A 20,835-nucleotide genomic window follows, 5' to 3' on the forward strand; every position below is an offset into this window, starting at 1 on the left:
TCCGAGCTAATAAGGTCAGTCCCTGGCTCCAGCAAGACGAACAAACAAGTAGGGTCTTGGCTGCCTGACAGTTTCCTACTTGGCACTTCTGCTCCCTGGCTTCCTGCAGCCTCCCCAGGCTCAGAGCGACACAACAGGAGTTGGGGAAGAGAGGGGAGAGGAGGGGGAGGGAGGGAGGGAGGGGAGAGGACAAGGAAGAGAAGGGAGGGAGTGGAAGGGAGGAGGGAGAGGAAGGGGAAAGGGGGAAGGCAGAGGGCCAGTGGAGAAAGAGAGGGGAAGGCAAGGGAGGGAGGGGGAAGGAAAGGGAAAGGGGGGAAAGAGGAAGAAAAGGGGAAAGTGGAGAAAGGGGGAAAGGGGTGAGGAAAGGGGAATAGAATAAAAAGAGAGAAGGGGGAGGGAAAGGGGAAGAGGATAAAAAGAGAGAATAGGGGAGGAAGGGGGAAATGGGGAAGGAAGGAAGGCAGAGGGGGAGAGGGGAAAAGGGAGAAGGGAGGAAGAGAAAGAGAATAGGTTAAAGGCAGAGAAGAAAGGGAAAGGGAAAGGGAGGAAGGGAAGGGAAGGGAGAGGAAGAGAAAAGGAAAAGAGAGGAGGGAAGACTTAAGGAGGAAAGGAAGGGGCAAGTGAGGGGAAAGGGAAAGGGGAAAGAGAGGAAAAGGGAAAGAGGCGGGAAGGAAGGCTAAGAGAGGGAAGGGAAAGGAAGGAAAGGAAAAGGGGAGGGAGGAGAAAGGGGAGGAGAAGAGGAAAGGGGAGGAGAGAAAGGGAGGAGGGGGGAGGGAAGAGAAGGAAAGGGAAAGAGGTAAAACCCCTTCTGTCTTCTTGAAATCGTGAGCTTTATTTTATTTCTTTTTTTATTATTAGATGTTTCCCCTTTAGCAAAGGAGAATGAGAACCTGGTGCTAATTTTAGTTGTGCGGCTAGCCCTGCTGACTGCTGTACCTCATTAGAAGAAGGGAGGAGAGGGAGGGGGGACCCCTCTGGGTTGGAGGTTGGAGCCTGGAGCCTGGCCCCGGGGGGAACGCTGGGTTACACCACCAACCACCAACCCCCCCCCCCCACTTCCCACCTGCAGCCAGCCTCTGTGACCAACTCTGAAGCTTGGAAAAAGCAATCCCGGGCCAGGAAGCGTTTCTCCATTCCAGGGCTGTCTGCTTCCCCAACATCACTCTGCCCTTCTCCCCCCCCTCGCCCCAGCCCCGGCTCCATGGCTGGCACCTCCCTCCCGCCCCCTCACCCCAAAGGGAGGAATTCATTCACAATCAAGGCACGTTCAGAATGTCACCCCCTGTCAGGATGAAATGTGTTGTTTCCAGCGTTCCATTTCTTTAATCGCCGGGAAGGAGGTAATTAGGGAGGCAGTTGTCAGGGGCACGGACTTTGCCAACACACCTAGGGCGAGGGCAGATCACTAGGCTTCCCGACCTCCCTCTGCCTTCCCCCCCTCCCCATGGCCCTCCCTCCTTCCAATAATGGCGCCTGCAACCTTCTTTGTTTTAATATTGTAAAAGAAGCCAGATGCTGGCTTAATCCCCCAGCTGGGGTGGATTTGCAAACCCGTTACAGCCAGAGCCATCCCTGGCCTGCCCTGTGCCTCCACCATCCCTAGAACATGGCTGGCTGTAGCTCCCCTTCCCGTGAGCACGGAGTTCCCCCATCTGCCATTGCCCCCGGAGAGCGCATCCCGGCCTGGCTTTGGCTCCCGAGATCCGGCTCAGGGGCCGGCCACGAGCTCCGGGGTCATCTGGATTTGCAGACCCTCTGCTCTGTCTACACTGGGAACCACTCCGAGCTCAGGTGTCTGTCAGGCGGCTCCAAAGCAGCTTAAATGGATGTGAGCTCCCTGAATCCCTCCTATCTGCCTCCTACAGTGCCCTCTCCTTCCTCCCTCCGCTTAGAGGCAGGACCACAGAAGTGGGAGCTGAAGATCTGGGGGGAATCGGCAGCCCTGTCCGGGGCTACTTAGCACAGCTGAGAGGGACTCCTGGCTAGTCGCAGTCCCCCTTGTTCTCCAGATGGGGAGCCCACCGATGTTAAGCTGGGAAATGGTAGCGAGAAGATCTGGGCCGGAATCCCTTCTGCGATACTCGCTGTGAGACCCTGGGCTAGTGATTTCACCATCACACCTCAGTTTACTCATTTGGGAAAATGATCCGAGTAACCCTCCTGCTGACCTCGTGGGGTTCTTATGGAGCTCCAAATGAGAACTGCTGTCAACGTGTTTGGGAAATTTTAAAGGAGTTATAAATGTCAGGATGCTAGCTGCCAGTTTCTTGGCCAAGATCAGTCAGTCAATCAACAAGCATTTGGTAAGGACCTACTATGTGCTAGATACAACATTATGGGAAAAAAAAAAAACCCAAACCAAAAAACTTCTTGTCTAAAGAGGAAGACAACATACAAAGGAGATATCCAGGATAAATTGGGATTACATCACAGCAGTACGAAATGGCAGAGTCAGGACTTTTAACTTCAATTCCAGCACAACCTGCACAGTCTCTCACACTTTAATTGCTCGTATTCATTTAGCATTGATCACATAACTTTGTCATATCGGTAATTATCATGCAGCGGCTTGGTGACACAGTGGGTAGAGCACCGGCACTGCAGTCATGAAGAGCTGGACTTTTAAGTCCAGCCTCAGACACTAACAGCTCTGTGATCGTAGGCAAGCCACATCCCTAACTGTAAAATGAGGATGATAACAGCACCTAGCTTACTGCTTTTGCCTCAGTTTCCCCATCTGGAAAATGGGGATAATAACAACATCCACCTTGCTATTCTTTGCCTTATTTTTCTCATCTGTAAAATGGGAATAATATCTCCAAAAGCTGTTATGAGAATCAAATGAAATAATAATTGTAAAGCACTTAGTATAGTACCTGGCACATGTTAGATGCTATATATAAATTTGTTGGTTATTATTATTATTATTTTTATTTAAGACTTCCCCAAGTAAACTAGAGATTCCTCGAGAGCAGCAACCAAATTTCATATTACTTCTGTCCTCCTTATTGCCCAACAGTAGTTAGGTCACTATTGCTGTAGTAGCAAGAATAAGGGATTCAGATACAAATCTTGATGCTTATTATCTGTGAAACCTTATAATCCCTTCTCTGAGCCCAAGTTTCTCACTTTTAAAATGACTGTACTGATAGCGGTACAATGTAACTCACAAGTTTTAAGGAAATGGTTATACTGATACCAGTACAATGTAACTCACAAGTTTTGAGGAAATGGCTGTATATTGTTACAACGTAACTCAGATTTTGAGGAAAGTTCTTCATAAGTCTTAAATAATTCTTCTTCTTCTTCTTCTTCTTCTTCTTCATCATCATCATCATCATCATCGTGATTGGAAGGGACCTTGAAGGGAACCTTGTTCTCATTAGAGAAAGAGATGAGGGCCTGGGGAGCTGGGAACCAAGCCCACTGTTTTCCACTCCTGCAGTCCCATAGCATGAACACTCCTGCTTCCTCCCTTACAGGTAACATTGATTTATATACCCCTCTCCATTAGCATTCTCAACTCTGGCAAGAATTATGGGAAAAAGACTAGGTTAAAAGACTAAAGACCTGAGTTCAAATCCTCACTTTTATCACTTATTGTGATGCTGGGCAGATTATTCGTCTTCTTGGGTATAGATTCTCCTAAAGGGGTCTTGCCTTTTCTCCGGCTGCCCCATTAATCATGCTGCTTTCTCTGAGGGTTATGTCCCTCTACCTGAGACCAACTTTATTGGCACAATGGTGGCCTGTATCAGGGGCCAAGTGTGAGCACTCAGCTCTCCCTCCGCCACCCTGGAAGTTGGCAGTGCCAGACATGAACAAAACTGAACTAAAAGGAGAAGGAAGGGGCTGACAGCCAGGCATGGTCTGTTCTGATAGAGTGCTCCTGACTGGCACCCTGCCTGTGCCCGGCTTCCTTCCAGTGCCAGCATGTGAATGCCAGGGTTGCAGATGGGAGATGCCATCCTTCTACCCTACCACTGAAACAAGGGCTTGCCAGGGCTTTAGGATGCCAGTGCGGGGGCATGGAAGGAGTGGGATTGCAGGAGTTTGCCATCTGAACCACACTGACCCCATGCGTATCTCCAAATAAGAGCATGGTCCATTCGAACCATCCCTCTGTCCATCCTACTTGGCGACTTCCCAAGTTCTGTCCCTTGTCTCAAATTCTGTCCAGGAACTTAGGATCTGAGATCCCATGTCCTGAGGATTTCCTGGGAAAGCCTAGATCAGTTTAATGACTAAAGTGATCTTGGGGGGGGGTCATTTCCTAACACTACCTACCTCACGTGCTCTGAGGAAAATTGAATCCAATTTAACTTAATCAGCATTTATTGAGCACCAATTTTTTGTCACTTTCCCCCCTTCCACTAGGTATAGAAGACAAAAAAAGTACTTTGTAAACCTCAAAGTGCTATAGAAACAGTTATTCCTTTTAGTCCCAGTCTCAGAGCTTCTTTAGAAAGCTCTCAGCTTTTTCTGTACCTCAGTGTCACCATCTATGAAATGGCATTATACCCAGTCCTAGTCAGGTCAGCAGCCCAGGATGAAAGCATGATAACAATGAAAGGGTCAACTGATTCTGGGATTAACAGGATCAAAGAATTTAGAATTGGAAGGTGGCCCAGGGATTCTTAAAAGTGATCTCCAGGAAGGCAGGAACCAGTTTTTTTTTTTTTTTTGAGGGGGGGCCCTTCTTTGTAACACAGGTCTTGGCAAACAAAAGGCACTTAATAAATGCTTGTTGCCTGCTCTGGGATCTGTGAACTTGTTTTTAAAATTATTTCAATACCTCTACTTCAATATGGGTTTCCTTTGTAAACTTATGTATTTTATCTTGTGATTCTAAATCCATGATGATGAGAAAGGGGCCAGTGGCTCTGCTAGACCACCAGAGGGATCCATGTTACAAAAAATGTTAAGAACCCCTGCTCTAGTCTAAGACCCTCATTTTACAGAATAGGAAACCAAGGCCCAGAAAAGGGAGGTAACATCTTTAAGACCACATGGCTAACAAAGAGCAGGGCCAAGATCTCACCCCACTTCTTCTGGCCCCCAACCCAGCGTTCTTTTCCATATGTCAATACAGCCTAATGAGGAACTAGATTTAGCCCTATCTCCATCCCAATGGCTAAAAGGTCTGCTTTGCCCACAATGAGTCACATCAGTTAGGGTGGGGGAGGAAAAATGAAATGGGGAGGGGGTGGGCTGGGGCCACCATCTTCCCTCCTTCACAGTCTTTTATGTTCCAAAGTTCACGGGGAAACTTAACAAAAGCCATCCGAGTGCCACCCCGCCATGGAAGCGAACCAAGAATGCCCCCCCCGGACTGATAACCGCAGTCTGGGCGGCCTGGGGCCCGGCTGTGGGGACGTGGGCAGGGAAGCGGGGTTCTCAGGCTCCCCAGACAGTCCAGGCCCCCTGCCCTCAAAGGCACCAGGCTGAAAGGGTGAAAAGGTCACTCAGCCTGTGGCCAGGACAAGACAAAGGGAGCTGCCAGACTCTGGATATCTCTTTAGACACTTGGGCTTGGCTGGGTCTGCCCACGGGGGGCCGGCCCCAGAGACAATGAGGCAGCTATTCTGCACCCGGCCTGGCACACGTGCCACGGGAGGCAGAGGAAGAAAAGGAGCCAGGAGCCTGGTTCTGCAGGGGGGGGGGGTGAGAGGCCAGAGGGTCCCCCTCATTTCAGAGAGCAGGAGACCGAAGTCCCAAGGGGGAAGAGCCTGCATAAGAGGTATGGATATATAATAATGAGGCTGTTTTGTAATGGGGAAAAATACTAGGATTTATGCTCATAAATGAGTATTAGCCAGAATTCTGGGTTCCAGACACAACTGTGTTTGCTAACTAACTAACCACATGGAGCTGGACCACTCCTTTTCTTCTTTGGGCCTCAGTTTCCCCATATGTCAAATACATGACCTTCATGACTTTTTTCGTGGACTGTGCAGTGAACAGCTGTGAATCGATGCCTAGATCCACAAGGGAAGCCCTGAATCATGTCTACTATTGAATCCCCAAGTAATAGGAATAATAATAATTACTAGCATTTATCTAAGATTTTTACAGTTTGCAAAGCACTTTACAAATATACCATAAGATCCTCCCAACAATCCCAGAAGGTAGGTGCTGCTACTATCCCCATTTTACATATGAGGAAACTGAGGCAAACAGAAATTAAGGGTCTTGCTCAGGGTAGTACAGTTAATATCTGAGAGCAAATTTGAACTCTGGTTTTCCTGGCTCCAGGCCCAGAGAACTCTCCAGTGACCTTTTGTTTCCCAAGCTAAAGTGATGGGTATGGGCATTCTTGTGCTTAGCACAGTGCCTGGCGCTTAGTAGGTACTTAATATTTCTTGATGTGGCTTGCCATTCTTCCATGAACTGGCCTCTGGGGTCCTGAGCACTGATTAATGAGCCAGCCCCTGGCCCAATTATGGACTTTGAAACAGTGCTATCCATACCCTGGCCTTCTCCACTCCCTCCAGAACAGGGTTCCTACCAAGGCCTGGAATAAATGTCTAGGGAAGCCATCTCCCCCTTCCCTAGTCCCTTCCAGCCAGCTACTCACTCAACCCCCATTTCCCAACCATTTGCTTTTAATTAAGCCCTTCAGGTCCCTCGACCCTGCTTTTCAACCTCCAACTTTCCTTTCTCTGTGGTCTTCCTCCGTCAGAATGCAAACTCCTTGAAGGCAGGTGATGTTTTATTTTGGTGTTTTTAGATTTCCCCCACCCCTGAAGTTAGGAAACTGCCTGGTGCATAATAAGTAAGCATCTAATAAGAGCCTTTTCTTCATTCCAAAAAGGGCTTGAAGTAGATTATATTTTAAGGTCCCTCCAGACTTTGACAATCTGCTATCGGAAGGAAGGAAGGAAGGAAGGAAGGAAGGAAGGAAGGAAGGAAGGAAGGAAGGAAGGAAGGAAGGAAGGAAGGAAGGAAGGAAGGAAGGAAGAAATTTTCCACAGGAGGAAGTGGTTAGGGGGCAACTAGGCAGTCCAATGGATAGAGCACAGGCCTTTGAGTCAAGAGGACCTGAATGGGGCCTCAGACACTTAATACTAACTGTGTGTAATCTTGGACAAGTCACCTAACCCCATAGTCAGAAAACTAAGGAGGAAGAGGAGGAAGAAGAGGGAGAGAAGGAGGAAGAGGTGAAAAAAGAGGAAGAGGAGAAATAGGAAAAGGAGGAAGAGAAAAAGGAGGAGGAGGAAGAGAAGATTTAGTAGAAGAAGAATTAGGAGATTTAGAAGAAGAAGGAAGAGGAGAAGAAAACACTTATTTCTGCTACAAGACAGTGAAAATTATTAAGTAAATAGCATTGTGTTAATATCTCCCATTTAATTGATTCCTCTATGCAGGAGGCCCTGACCACCTTATACTCATAATCTCATCCATCTTCCTATGTCTATCGGTCTAAAACTCGATAACAATTACTGAGCATGTAATGATCTATAGAGTATGAGGAAGCCAGCGGGGAAGAGGAATCGCCTTTTGAGAGCCCCATCCCAGAAGTGGAAGAAGCATGGTCCATGGAGAACACTGAAACCATTTTGCTCGGAGACCTCAAAGCCAATTACTTTCAGGTGAGGGTGGGGAATGAGGAACAGCAGGGGAGAGAAAGTCTGAATCCATATCAATCTTTTTTTTTTTTTCTCTAGCCCTCTAACCTACAATCCAAGAACATTTTGATCCAGTGGAAAGAACACTATGCTTGGAGTCAGGAGACCTGGATGCCGATCTTGGCTCTGAGGATTACTGCTGTCAAATCAGTTAACCTCTTCGAGACTCAACTTCCTCTTCTGTAAAAACACAGAGAAAGCTTACAATGCCCTCCTCCCAGAGGAGCAAAGAGCTTTGGCAACTTTAACAACGCTGTAAGCGTGAGTGATTTTTTAGTCCCCGCTCCAGTACCAACTTGATCTGTGTGATCTTTCTTTATAGTGAAAGAACAAAGTCTTGTTATAAGTACATATTTTCAGAAACATTATATGACTGCTATAATTCAAGAAAAAATTAATCTCTCGTCTTGGAGTGGAAGCACTTAATCACATAGAGCAAGAATTCTTAGCTTGTTTTTTTTTTAATAAAATTTTTGATAACTGTATTTCAATATGATTAGTTCCCTTTGCAATCTTGTGTGTTTTATTTTACACATTTAAAAAGATGATCTGAGAAGGGCTCCATAGGCTTCACCAGCCTGCCAAAAGGATCTAGAACACAAAAAAGATTAAGAGTTCTTAACCTATTAGATGTGGTCCTAAGGCTAGAAGGCCTGAGATCAAACTGAACTTTGGAAGCTTACCAGGTATATAAACTTAAGCAAGACTTTTAATCACTACCTGCCTCAGTTTCTTCATCTGTGAAATGGGGACAATAATAGCACCTAATTTCCAAGGATAAAACGAGAGATGATGTCAGCCACCGACATTAAGATACCACTTTTAGGAGCCTTCTGGGGGCCAGGCAGTTCATCTGTAATCCCTTTTCCTGATAATAAATAGGCTTTTATATGCCTGAAGATGCCTCTTCTGTTCTCCCTGAAATTCAGACTTTTCTTCTCCAGGCTAAACTGCCCCAATTCCTTCAGTAGATTCTCAGATGTCATATTCGCCCATCTTCTCACTAGAATCTCAATCACTTTCTTCGGGGTGACTGGCAAAAAGCCCCAAAGCACATTAAAAATAAAATTAACACCACTTTAGTGTCAGGAGAAAATCAAGGAACCAGGAGCTCGAGGAAATCATCTGGCCCGATCCCCTCATTTTTCCAACCGGAGAATCTGAGGCTGAGTGTGATAGAGGGGCAAGGAGGGCACAGGACTCAGTAAGCTCTCCACAGCCACCTTTGGAGGACGGTGGCCAAAGGATTATGGACAATACCAGGGAGAGGGAGATGAGCACAGTCACCTCCCGTAGCTCCCACAACCTGTAGAGCGTCAGATTATTTTTGCCCTCATGTGTTCTGTTTCCCAATTCAGTCTCTTCCCATTACACCATGGGAAATTTGACTCCCAGACAGCTGGCTCTCCCCTTCACGGGAGGGGCAAGAGCATCCTTGATGTCTATAAGATATAGACTCCTCCTGGGGTGGCCAGAAAGGGCCCAGAGACAAAGGTTGCCCTTATTCCTGCCGCCACCAGAGCTGTCTCTAAGGACTTCATCCCCTATTTCACTTCCAAGAGAAGGAGAGCATAGAAAGGTCCCTCGTGGCTATAACCAAGGGAAGCCTTCTTACTCAGACTGGGGAGGGCGGAGGGGGTGAAGGTTGGCTGGGCAAGGGCCCGGGACCTCACGGGGCTGAAAGAGCACCATCAGTTTGGACGGTTGGGCCGGCCCTGCCTGTGTTTATGACATCCCACGGTCAGTGCTGCGGGTGGCCCACTCCTGCCTGCTGGGGAGGGCAGCAGCAGCTGTTGCTACTTCAGGGAAGAAGTGACCTAGTAACACACCAGCCCGGTGGTTTTCTAGGTTCCCCAACAGGGAACATTCATCCTCTCTTTGGGCCTCCGCCCTCCATTTCCTCTCCATCCCTGTTACCCCCCTTGTGGGCCAGGAGATTCCAGTCCTGGGTGGGTTGCCTCAGGAGTTCACATAATGAATGGGTCAGTCAATAAACATTAATCATGTATTATGTTCCAGGCACTGTGCTGAGTGCTAAGGATGTGGAGAAAGGCTAAAAAGTACACAAAACCCCACAGTCCCTGCCCTCAGAGAGGTTACAGTCTAAATGGGGAGACAAAATGGAAACATAAGCCACAGCCAGGGTAAATGGGAGGAACCTCAGGCAAAACCTTCGGGAGAAGGGAGGCTTTAACTAGTCAAAAAAAAATGTCTGGGAAGTCAGGGGAAAGATCATACCAGGCATGGAAGCTAGATAGGTAAAAGGCATGGAGATCTCAATATTTTGTGCTAGGAACTGCCAGTGGACCAAAGGGGCTGGTTTATAGAACATGCAGGAAGGAGTAAGAAAACGCTTTAAAGGTCAAGCAGAGGATCTTAGAAGTAACAGGGAGCCACTGGGGCTTATAGGGGAGCAGGTTCCTTAGTCTCACCAGGGCAATGGGCAAATCACTTGGGCAATTGGGTGGAGGATATTCTAGGGCTCAGGGATCCTCAAACTTTTTAAATAGGGGTCCAGTTCACTGTCCTTCAGACTGTTGGAGGGCCAGACTATAGTAAAAACAAAAACTTTGTTTTGTGGGCCTTTAAATAAAGAAACTTTCTAGCCCTGGGTGAGGGGGATAAACGTCCTGAGCTGCTGCATCTGGCCCGGGCCGTAGTTTGAGAAACTCTGACTAGGTAATCAGCTTAACTCACCCGAATAGGAAAACAGAGGCTCAGAGAGGCCAAAAGGACTTGATCCTGGTTCCACAGGTACCAAGCAAGAGGAGCTGCATTATGGACCAACGTGTCCGGATTCAAGTACCCCTTACTCCACTGATCTGAGGCCCTCTTGGTGGAGGTTTCCTCTTGGGTGGAAGCAAACATCTCTGCTGTCTTAAACAAGTCAGGATGAAAAACATCTCTCTCTCTCTCTGTCTCTCCCTCTCTCTTTCTCTCTCTATCTGTCTCTCTTTCTCTCAGATCTCATCCCTTTTTTCCCTCAGTCCTCTCTCCAAACAATCCCCTCCTCAACAGTCTAGCCCACCTCCCTCTTCTTTTTTTCTTTTAAATCCAACAAGCCAGTATCTCTACACACATCACATCCTTCACGCCAAAGAGATGAGAGTGTGGAAGCAATCCTACTTGGCAACGCAGCAAGAGTGAGTCAAAAACAGTTGTTTGGCTTGTCAAACACCCAGAGCCTGCAGGACTCAGAGGAGGCTTGCTCGGCTGCTTGCTTTAACTCTTTCCATGACCTTCCCCAGCTTCCCCTCCCTGAGCAGAGAGAGAGGCCCCTGGCATGGTGCAGCCGCTCCGGCGGAGCCAGACATCCCCTTTACCTGTCTGCACAGACTCCTCCAACAGCTGCCTCCTGCTCCTGGAGGTATGCGGTCTGTATTCCCAGAGTCACCTCTGCCTATATCCATCCATCTCCCTGTCAGCTCCGACGCCTCCCGCCCTTCCTCTCTCTCTGCAAAGTAACCAATTACCACATCTTCTTGATTCCCGCTTTGTAATGAATCCCCGGGCCCATTCTTTTTTCTTTCCTCTCCATGTCCACGGCCGCCACCCCAGCCCAGGCCCCAGTGGACGTGTCTGGACAGCTGCCACAGCCTCCAAGATGGTGTCTCTTCCTCCCAATCAATCCCGCTGCCAGATGTAACTCCCTAAAGTTTATCATCCTGCCTCTTCTCTCCTTGTTCTTTCTAACAGACCAGCTCCAGGGAGGTTGGTTGTGGTTCAACACCCACCCTGACCTCCTGAGGAGGTTGGGAGGAGGAATGGGTAAGGGTATCCAGGCCAGCTTTCCCAGGAAACTCAAGGGGGCCACTTGTTTCTCAGAAGAGGTCAAGAGACAAGGGTTTTTGCTGTATTTATATCACCCAAGAGGGATCAGAGGAAAGGGGAGAGAGAGCATCAGAGTGGGGGCCAGGTAAGAGGGCTGAAGCAGAGGGTGAGAAAGGTATTGAGAGGGTCCCCTTCCTGTGTCTTTGAAATGAAATGCATTCTGTGTGTGGAAGGCATTGGAGAAAAGATGTCTCTCTAAAAGCATCGGCCATGACCAGGAGAGTAGTGACCACCCAGAGATCCCTCCATGTATCCTGTTTTTGGACAATGAGCTCCTCCTCTTCCTTCAGTTCAGTTGGGGGAACCCAGCACCAAAGAGAACAATAATCAGTCAGTCAACGAGCATTTATTAATTGCTTACTGTATGCCAGCACTGTGCTAAGTGCTGGAGATAGAATGCAAAGGTTCAAAACCAGCCAAAAATCAGAATGGAGAACCACAGTCATACCTAAAGCTTGCATGTAGCCAGAATCACTCATCAAAGCAACCCCCTATCCCCTACTCCTGGTCTGCAAAGGAGCTTAATTCAAGTCATTCCTGGTCTCCCCCAGTCTCACCTGCCTGAGATGAATCCTTCCCTTCCCCTACCCTTCTCTCCTAACAATGACATTATGCTTTTACTCTCACCCCACTCTGATCTTCTCTGCAACCAACTATTGACTTCTCCTCAGACTACAAACATGTTCAAGTCCCCCTTAGCCCTTGAAACTCCACACTCCATCTTTCCTTTGGGTTTTCCATCCCCTCAAGCTATTTTCCTATCCCTTGCCTCACACCTTTACAAATGAAATTTCTGGAAAGAGAAGTCAACACTCACGGGTTCCATTTCTGTACTCATGCTTCTACATCTTATATCTGGCTTGCTCCCCAACCACTACCTTGGAATAACTACTGGTTATTAACCTATTGCTTAACCCCAAATAATGAATCACTATATTAGACCGTAAGCTCCTCAAGAGTAGACACTGTCTTTTGTCTACTCTTTGTAACAGCAAGTACCTAACAAGAGAGTCTTGCACACAGCAGGAGCTTAATAAATGATTGCAGAATTAACCTCCTAACATTTGTATGACATTCTACAGTTCGATGGCTCTCATACACTTGATCCTCATTTCAAATCTATCTACCTTAATTAAGCACCTACTATGTGTAAGTCGTTCTAAGTATGACTGCTATTTGAAGTCATGAAGGAAAAGATAACTGATCTCACAGAGTTTATACTCTCATGAACTCTAAATCTAAAAAACAGGAAACTCTAAAATCCCATGAGAACCTCCTGCCAGTTTCACTATGGTAGTCTCTCCTCCACTGCAGTCTAAGACATTTATTTCTTTAATCGAATGATAGAATTTTGAATGCATGTAAAAAAGGTCAAGTGGAGGGAGAAATAAATACTTACTGATTTAAATTCAGAAAAGATACAAGTTCTAATTCTGCTGTTCAGGCAAGTCACTTAACCTTTCAACATGTTTATGTATCAGCATGCTGAGAAATGTTTAACAACTGGTTCTCTGGAGGGGAAAACAAATGCCTTATTAACATTCTCTCCATCACTTTCTTAAGTCTCTCCGATCAACAAAATAATAAATCTTTTAACATTTGTAGATTTCCAGAACCTAAATGCTCGCACAAAATTTAACAACTGGCTCTTCACAAAGACAGAATGAACTAATTCCAGGACACTCCTGTCTCTATGACTAAGTTTCCTTCAACTATAAAATGAGGTGGCCCAGTGGACACAGCACCAGCCCTGAAATCAGGAGGACTTGAGTTCAAATCTGGTCTTGGATGCTTAACGCTTCCTAGTTGTGTGATCCTGGGCAAGTCCTTAACCCAAATTGCCTCAGCAAATAAAATAAAATGAGGAGTTTGGAATAGATTATCTCTAAGACCCCTTTCAGCTTTCAATGTATGATTCTACATTGGTGATCAAGGCAAAATCATCAGCCTAGCATTTTACCCTCAAGGAGGGTAATATTGTATAAGTGCGTAATAGGTAATAGTTTGTTGACATGAGTGATTATTAAAACAGCCCCTGTGCTATGATGAGGGAGGAACATTAGAGCATCAATAGTGTTCTAGTCAGGAATGGAAGCTGAAAAGATATCAAGGATTTGTCAAAACTTCCATATCTACAATGACATTGGTAAATCCTATCCTATTCTTGACTTTTCAAAAAGTTGTTCACCAACCTTTGGGTTCTGTCTATATGAGATGAACCTCAGGGCATTATTACCATTTTCTTATGTCCCAGAAGACCAGAGAACCAAAAGGAGAAAGCAGACTATAAGTTTGGGAAATTGAGCAAAAATCTGGCACTGAGGAATGATACAATTGTAAGAATTTTAATCACTAGGACCTTTTCTGGCTCTTTTTCTCTGCTAAAAGAATGAACCTATGATCCTACTGAGATTTCCAAGATCTAGTTAATTTTTTTTTGGATGAGGGGACAAGAGATCAAGTCACACAGCTAGTCCACGTGAATGAATATTGGTTAATCAGCAGCTGATAAATTCTTGACTTACCTTAATGACAATTTTTATTCATCAAAAGATGAAAGTAGCAATAACATAGACCCAATTCTTGTGAATCTGGAGGAACTAACTTAATAGCAACCTTGGGATCTAGTGATGGGTGCATCTTAGCACAGTTTGTGATAAACAAAAGAAGGAAAACATAGACCCAGTTTGACACAGATCCTACATTTTCTAAGAATGGATCTTAATTAAAATGATCATTGAAAGGAAAGGCAGAATCCCATGATTTAAAAATTCTACAGGCCAAGTTGTTTGGGCAGGTATGGAGAGCTCTGGAGAGCAAAATTCTGGTGACATAAACACAGGTGATTTTGATGAGAAAGAAAAAGGGCTGCTGTCCAAAGAGACTACTGTGAATACTCAGAGAATTTATCCATCCACTTACACTTGGAAAAGCTATATATAAAAGAGAGAAGCAAGGACAGATATCCAAGAGACAAATGGCTATCACAGTCTTGTAAGAAAAGGATCAGACAAATACAGAAGTATGTTTAGCACTGCACTGCACATATTTAACCTATATCAGATTGCTTTTGCTGTAATGCTTAAAAACATAAAAAGGGATGAGAGGGTGATCTTGTTGGCTTGTGAAAGATGGAATGATGCTGGTGGAAAAAAAGAGCTGCTCAACTTATATCTGGTCTTTGCTTTCTCTACTAAGGAGAATGATCTACAGATTGGGAAGTTAGTTCCTGGCAAGAGGCACGTAGCTGTCCTCCAGGAGTTCAGGCCCCCAGGCCAGGGAGAACCACATGCCAGGATACTCAAAGGACTGGCAGCTAGAATTTCTGGACTGCTGAAAGCTATCTTTGAAAAACCAAGAATATAGTAAGTGTCACGGACCTGGTGATATCCTTTAGCTCCTTCTTGCAAATGTCTAAGATGTATAATTAGAGAGCTGCTTTGTAAGCATTTAGAAATAGAAGCAGTAATCATTCAGAGCTCATCAAGTTTTACAGTAGTTTGGTCAGCACCATGTCAGGCACCTGTTTGTTCATAATAAGTTTGGTAGGTCAAAGGTATACTATAGATAGAGCATCTTGCCTTTCAGCAAAGCATTTGCCAAGATCTCTCATTCTATATGGAGGACTGGGTGGAGCGACAGGTGTACTTATAACTGACTGATGGCCTAAAATCCAAAGAGTAGTGATTAACAGATCAATATCAAACTGGACAGAATTCCCTCAAAATTTGTCCTCAATTTGACGCTATTCAACTTTTTTTTATATAAATTTCTTAAAAGAAAGACCAGTTAGCTAATCCCCTGGACAACAGAGTGAAGATCTATAAAAGCTTGAATAATGGGTCAAATCTAAGGTTAAAATCTAGGAAAACTAACTATAAACTCCACAGTGGAGAATGAGAGAGATTTATTTTGTGTTTAAAAAAATCGAGTGGGTTTAATGGACTGTACTCTCAATATGAATAACAATAACAATAAATTAATATTTATATAGTGCTTACTATGTGCCAGATACTGGCATTTTCTCATTTGATCCTCACAACAACCCTGGGATGGAGCAAATGGGAAAATATTTATATATTTGTTATTATTATTATTGCTGTTGTGATTGTTGTTGTTAGAGCCTAAAATCGGGTTTCTTTTTCTGCAGCCATGTCCCATTATTGATTCATATTGAGCGCACAGTCCACTAAAATTTGAGCCCACTCAATTTTGGAGACAGTGAGTTCTCCTTTCCTGGGAGGTCTTGGAGCAGAGGATGGAAAACTCTATTGGATATGTTGTAGGGGGATAGAGTTGGGATATTCAGATACAGCTGTGATTACATGACTTTTCTCTCTCTAGTTCTTGGATTCTGGGGTTTTCTGGATGACTCCCCTCTTAGAGTGATGGGAAGGAGTAGGGGAAATCAGAGGAGGAATTCACAGTCACATCAAGAATTGCTTTGGATACACGACTCTGTGTGAAATGAATGGATCTTCTGCAAGGTTCCCTCAAGGTGTGTTTCAGCACAGTTTGGGGAGGATGGAGACAGTTCCTCATAGAAGGAATGAATGGTATACCCAGGTGAATGCCTGAAGATTCTGCCTTCGTATAAATAAATATTCGTAATTATTTTTATAATCCCAGGAAGATTTAAGTTAAGGTTTTCTGGAACATACTTTTAGCACATACATTTTAACTAATGACTTCTTTCTAAGTTAGATTTTCTTATGCCCTTGAAGAAGTAACATGAGGAGAAAAAAAAATCCTATGTGAATGAACAGCATGTATAATATAGCAAATGGCAGATCTACCTGTAATGTATGCCAGACAACTAGGGGAGAGAATCCTAGAGCAAAGTCAGAAAGGCGTATTGCAAGGCTCCATCCCAAAAATCAATGCCAGCTGATGAAAATGAAGAATAAGTCAAAGCTTTGTGACCTAAAAAACCCCCACAAATATCCCTGTCCCTTCCCCCAACTGGCAGGTAGTATTTTGAAAAATCCCTTCTAATCCATCAGATGTGAAGCCCAAAGAGCCTTTCGATAGACACGCTGCTGTTGCACCATCGTTTCAATGGTGTCTGACTCTCTGTGACCCCCCGTTTGGGGTTTTCTTGGCCATTTCCTTCTCCATCTCATTTTACAGATGAGGGAATGGTGGTAAACAGGGTTAAGTGACTTGGTCAGGATCATATGGCTATTAAGTATCTGAGGTTGGATTTGAACTCAGGAAGATAAGTCTTGGATTTCATACATAGTGCTCTGTGCCCTGTGTCACCTCCTAGCTGCCCCCAGACAAGCACGGAATATCAGAAAACAACCCAACAGCAGAGCTGTAAGAGTCCCGATAATTTAGGAAGCCAGGGCTGGAAGGAACCTTCCCCTGCAGAATGTCAAAGACATAAGTAGCATTAGAGAAGGCAGCATAATACAAATGAACTCAGAGTGAGATTTCTGATTCAAATCTTGCTTCAGACTCTCACTCCGTGACTCTGGGTAAGTCACTTAATTTCACTGGGCCTCAGTTTCCCCATCGGTAAAATGGGAGGGCTCACCAGGATGGTTTCCAAGTTCCCTTCTGGTTTCAAAATTCTGACCTTTGTTGAACTGTGACCTCATCCAACCCCCAGGTCACTTACTTAAAAACACGCAGCTACTAAATGTCAGAGTCTGAGCTGAAATGGAGGTTTCTGACCTGACCACCTCACCATGTTTCTCCCCTCAGTACAAATAAATATCTTCTAAACTGAACCCAAAATGATGATTTCAATCATTTCACGGGATGCAGAGAGTCCAAGATCTGGCCAAGTCTGACCAGCAGCTCCAGAAATAATCCTCCTCCTCCTTCCCAGAGAAGAGAAGGGTCATTTATTCCTTGCCCTGACACCACCCCCTCCTACCCCAATTAAAATTCAGGACAGGATCCTAGGAGTCCAGGCCCAGGGCAACTGGTCTGAGAAAGGGAAGATGCCCATGGAGCCTCCACCCTGTGGTAAGAAAGTACTTAGAAGCATGAGGTAATTACTGGAGGAACTGGGGGAAAGCAGGAGCCAGCCCACTTGGGCAGCCAACCTCCGCCGAGGCCAACAGGAAGGGAGACGTGAAGAGATGGATGCTCCCGCTCCCCGCTCCCTCTCTCCCAGGACGCCCGGGCCTGTGCTGGGAGTCTGAAGCTCTCCACACCATTTAGCCTAATTGCCTCTGACATTTCGCCCATCCACTCGTTCCTCGTCCCTACAGGCCACTTGGCTTCGTTTCCTCGCTGGATTCTCAGAAGCCCGGCCCCAGCTGTCATAGGTGAAGCTGTAAAGCCAGAGGAACAAAGGCTCTGGGAATGGGAGGGAACAGGGGCCAATAGCTCAGCTCCCACACAGACTGACCCTAAAAAGAAGAAGAAGAAGAAGAAGAAGAATCTCTAACTGGGGATTAAAAATAAAATTGTACAACTACAGCCCCAGGAGCGTCTGCTCGGATTGCCAGGACTTCCTCCCCCCTCCTGATCCCCAGGACATCCCCGAGCCCTCCTCCTGGAGCCCCTGTAATCCAGAGCCAGGGATCTATTTAAAGCCTGGATCCCAGAGCCTGGTATCGGCATCACCAGGCAGTTGGGCCCCAGCAGCTTGGGGAAGCTGCCCCATCTCATTTGGTCTTCCCTGTCTCCCATGGATGGGGGTTATTTAAAGAGTTGGCTCCCTATTTTAGAAACTTGAAGAATTCCTTGTTTTGTTCAGAAGCCTGGGCTAGCGCCGGCTAGGGAAAAGCTCAGCCCGGCTGGGCTGTGTGAAACTGGCCTCCAGTGCCAACGGAGCCTTCATAGGGTGGTCCTGGGGCCAGGCCACAAGCCCTTGAGCAGAGGAGGGCAGGAAGGGGAGGCAGCGCCCACAGCCCAAACTGCTCCACTTTGAAGACAGGACCAGCTAATCCCCTTTAGGGGATGGGGGATATGACTCATAACCCTGAACCAAGTAGCATGTGTCTCCTGGGAGAGCTATGAGTCAGTGTCAGCAGCCCAGGTCTGAACTCTCAGTGAAATTCAGCTGGAGGCTCAGCCCTCAGGCGGTGGTAAAGCAGCTGCCCCCTGCCCTCCGTGCCCTCCAAGAACAGAACAGCTGCCGAGAAGATGGCACGCCCGGGGGACTCGTTAAGGCTCCTGCCCTGGCATTCTTGCTATCCTGATCGACTAATCAATTGATTTCTCTCAATCAATCAATTGATTGAGTCTTCCCTGGCATTCTCTCTTATATACAGGATGCCCGCATCGAGCAGCAGGAATAGCACAGACCTGGCTGGAATGTGTCTGAATCTCAGTGACAATAATTTCTGCAGTAACTTTTGACCTTGTCCCAGGACCTTCCTTTCTCTGTGAGATTACCTGCCATTTCCACAGTCTATAGCTTATATGTACATAGTTATATACGTTCTCCATTAGAATGTGTACTTCTTGAGGGCAAAGGACTGTACTTCAATCCTTCAGTTTAGCACAGTGCCCAGCATACAGTAAGTGCTTAATAAATGCTAACTGACCAATTCTCTGCCCCCTGTGATGCTTTTCCAACTCACAAGTTTCAAATCTCTTCCGACCTCTGAGGTCCCTCCCCCTGCCCCAGAAAGCATATTCCCAAGGTCCCTTACTGCCCAGATGGGAATAACTGGGAGAGGAACAAGCCAGGGTGGTCTAGGCACTGGAGGGATGGTACAAAGACGCTCTTGTTCCCTCTGGCACTGCAGAGTGGGGAGGAGGTAAGGCAGAAAAGACAGCGAGGGGGCAGGGAACTGCCAGAGTATTCGTGAGGAAGATAACTACTAATTGCAGAGGGGCACCCTGAGCGGAACAATAAGATTTATGGCTCAAAATGGACCTTGAAAACCAGTTTGCACAAGGTCTTCATTTTCTATGTGTCCTGCGATCTAGAGGAAGAGAGGCTGGTTCACCCTCTAGGAAGGAACACCAGTAGGAGTGAAGAGCAGAGGCAGTATTTGAACCCAGATCCCTGGCCCACTGTTCTGTGGTCTTCTCACTTCACCTGCCTTTCTCCTAATGGGTAAAGATCATAAGAATATTAGAGCCAGAAGGAGCCCAGACTAAGAACACACACAGTAAGAGATGAAAAGGCCCTTAGGGTCCCATAGCTCAGCTTTTGTTTTATAAATGAGGAAAAGCTCAGGTTGAGGTAATGAAGGACTGGAATGAGAAGGAGTGGAGCTACTGAGGTTTAATCATCAGCCTTTGGGTTTGAAGAGAGGAATAGGATATAGAGAGAGCTATTCATGATGATTTCTCAAAAAGGGGATGAGGAGGACAAAAAGAGAGTAAAAAAACAAGATGGGAGAGAAAGAGATACGGAGAGAGGAAAGAAACAGAGAGAGAGAGAGAGAGAGAGAGAGAGAGAGAGAGAGAGAGAGACAGAAAAAGGGAGACAGAGACAAGGAGAAAGGAGATCAACAGACTACAGAAAGAGAGGGAGAGAGAAAGAGGCAGGGGTAGAGAAAGAGAAAGGAAGACAGAGAAAAGGAAGAAACAGGCATACAGAAAGAGAGAGAAAGAAATAAGAAAGAGACAGAGAGAAAGACAGAGGAGGTAGAGAAAGAGAAACAGAAAGGGAGACAGAGATAGGGAGAAAAGAGAGAAAGACAGAAAGAAAGAGAGAGAGAGAGAAAAAGACAGAAAAAGGCAAGGATAGAGATAAAACAGGGGGAAAAGAGAAACAGATTACAGAAAGAGAAGGAGAGAAAGGCAGAGAGAAAGAGGCAAAAAGAGGCAGGGATAAAGAGACAAAGAAATGAAGATAAAAAAGAGAGAAAGAAACTACAGAGAGAAAGAGGCAAGGATAGAGAGAGATGGAAAGAAGACAAGGAGAAAATGAAAAGAACAGATTACAGAAAGAAAGGGAAAGAGAGAGAGAAAGAGGCAGGGATAGAGAGATAGAGAAAGGAAGATAGAAAAGAGAAATACATATAGAAGGAAAGGGAGAGAAAGAAAGAGACAGAAAGTGGCAGGGATAGAGAAACAGAGAAAGGAAGATGAAAAGAGAGAAACAGAGAGACAAAAATAAAGAGAGGGAGAGAAAAAAGAGACAGAAAGAGGCAGGGAGAAAAAGAGACTCAGGGATAAAAAAAAGAGAAACAGACTAGAGAGAGAGAGAGGCAGGGATAGAAAGACAGAAAGGGAGACAGAGAGACAGGAGAGAGACAGCCTGAGAGAGAGGGAGAGAAGCATACATGTGTGTGGTGTGCCCACAGTTCAAAAGGGAGGGGAAGAGGTGGTTTGACTAGCAAAGTCATTGAAAAATTTTTGGCACAGCTGCTGCGAGGCTCCTGGCTGTGGGCCCAGCTCTGAGCTGAACTTAAACAAACTCCTGTTGCAGCCATCTGCTTGATTTTAAAATAAATCA

The 20,835-nt window shown here is 45.9% G+C and overlaps 1 protein-coding gene and 1 long non-coding RNA gene across 4 annotated transcripts in view; one reads left to right on the forward strand and one right to left on the reverse strand.

Annotated features, from left to right (window-relative positions):
• GSE1 (Gse1 coiled-coil protein) overlaps positions 1 to 20,835 on the reverse strand; it is a 770,474-nt gene that overhangs the window by 689,121 nt on the left and 60,518 nt on the right. The gene's annotated exons all lie outside the window — the stretch shown is intronic.
• On the forward strand, positions 3,412 to 7,871 carry LOC116422049. The gene is made up of 3 exons (XR_004232643.1): positions 3,412 to 3,482; positions 7,368 to 7,592; positions 7,668 to 7,871. It is a non-coding gene; the product is annotated as an uncharacterized LOC116422049 (long non-coding RNA).

This window comes from Sarcophilus harrisii, chromosome 2, assembly GCF_902635505.1.
Source record: "Sarcophilus harrisii chromosome 2, mSarHar1.11, whole genome shotgun sequence".
In the NCBI taxonomy this organism is placed as follows: domain Eukaryota; kingdom Metazoa; phylum Chordata; class Mammalia; order Dasyuromorphia; family Dasyuridae; genus Sarcophilus; species Sarcophilus harrisii.